This window comes from Schistocerca cancellata, chromosome 11 (assembly GCF_023864275.1).
Source record: "Schistocerca cancellata isolate TAMUIC-IGC-003103 chromosome 11, iqSchCanc2.1, whole genome shotgun sequence".
NCBI classification, from domain to species: domain Eukaryota; kingdom Metazoa; phylum Arthropoda; class Insecta; order Orthoptera; family Acrididae; genus Schistocerca; species Schistocerca cancellata.
In genome coordinates, this window is record NC_064636.1 from 170,967,500 (window position 1) to 170,969,680 (window position 2,181).

Here is a 2,181-nt window from a genome sequence, read left to right on the forward strand (position 1 = left end):
AGTCTACTGTGTTTAAGCCCAGTCAGTATTTTCTTAATCTGGCTGTATTACCGCTTAACTTTTCCCTGCACTGTTGGATAATCCTGTTTCCTGCACATACTGCTCTGTGGAATTTTTCGTCAAGGATTCTCAGTCTCACATAAGTCACTATTTTTCATGCTACAGTCTACCCTCGAATTTTCTTATCGTTTAATAAGAGTTCAGCTGGTTTGCACGTACTTTTATCTGCATATTCCTAGGCATCTTAATTGTCACAGTGAGTAGGTCTGTTGCATGCACTTCGTGTGGGCTTCAGAACTACGCCTCTAGCTTTGTGGAATGACCCCTCTTTGTGGTCGGTTCATACAGAAGATCTTTATCTCATGCCTTAAATACTCTTGGATTCTCCTTGTTGTCATAGTAAATCCCACTGATTATTTTACTACTTTTATCCTTTCTGGTGGCACTCTGTGTGGTTCTTGCATTCTGCTTCTAAAATGACAAACATAATCATCATACATATAGCAACAGTTACTTCCTCTCTTTGTAGGTCTCATGGAATGATCACATTTCGCCCTAACTATAACTCAAAACGTGTGTACCCATCGCTACTATCTGGCGCTGCGTCAAATACAAAAGTAGTGTATGATACCATTAGACCCCCATTACTTTGGTTCACTTTTAAGAAGTGTCCACCAACCTCCTGTGTGTTCTCTCGAGTACCTCATTTGTCTGTGGATGAAACACTGGAGTCTAGTTCCTCTGGATAGTTAATACTTTACTTACTCTCTCGAACACTTCGCTTAAAAATTAGACACATGTTCGATCAACTGCAGTGACTGAATTTAGTACCTCACCCCAATTTCTTTTATAAATTTCTAGACCACTCGATTGGTGCTGCTACCATGAAAAGGTTCAGATCGCCTTGGGATGTCAAGATGTACCGATTGCCACTTCTTGTATCTAAGGAATTTACAATGTTAGTGTCATATTTCTCAAATACTGTTGTCACTCCATCTGCAATTACTAGAGGTATATTTTACTTGGTCTCTGTGAACTTATTCCTTCGACATTCGTCACACCTTCTAATGTATTCACCTACAACTACTCTCATACCTTTCAACTGCCTATAAATAGTTACTTGGTCTTAGTTTCTGTGTGTCTCTTGATGCCTACCTGAAAGATTCTCGTCCATTTCCTTCATAATTTTGGCAATTTTCTCTGTTCTATTTTCCTCGTTTCGTTCCTTGTGTTCCTTGAGCTCCCACTCTTTCTATGCATTTACTTAATCCTCTGGATCATCAGACGTTGTTGTTGTTGGGATCTTCAGTCCTGAGAGTGGTTTGATGCAGCTCTCCATGCTACTCTATCCTGTGCAAGCTTCTTCATCTCCCAGCACTTACTGCAACCTACGTCCTTCTGAATCTGCTTAGTGTATTCATCTCTTGGTCTCCCTCTACGATTTTTATCCACCACACTGCCCTCCAATACTAAATTGGAGATCCCTGGATGCCTCAGAACGTGTCCTACCAACCGACCCCGTCTTCTAGTCAAGTTGTGCCACAAACTCCTCTTCTCCGCAATTCTATTCAATACATCCTCATTAGTTATGTGATCCACCCATCTAATCTTCAGCATTCTTCTGTAGCACCACATTTCGAAAGCTTCTATTATCTTCTTGTCCAAACTATTTATCGTCCATGTTTCACTTCCGTACATGGCTACACTCCATACAAATACTTTCAGAAACGGCTTCCTGACACTTAAACCTATACTCGATGTTAACAAATTTCTCTTCTTCAGAAATGCTTTCCTTGCCATTGCCAGTCTACATTTTATATCCTCTCTACTTCGACCATCATCAGTTATTTTGCTCCCCAAATATCAACACTCCTTTACTACTTTAAGTGTCTCTTTTCCTAATCTAATTCCCTCAGCATCACCTGACTTAGTTCGACTACATTCCATTATCCTCGTTTTGCTTTTGTTGATGTTCATCTTATACCCTCCTTTCAAGACACTGTCCATTCCGATCAACTGTTTTTCCAAATCCTTTGCTGTCTCTGACAGAATTACAATGTCATCGGCGAACCTCAAAGTTTTTATTTCTTCTCCATGGATTTTAATACCTACTCCGAATTTTTCTTTTGTTTCCTTTACTGCTTGCTCAATATACAGATTGAATAACATCGGGGAGAGGCT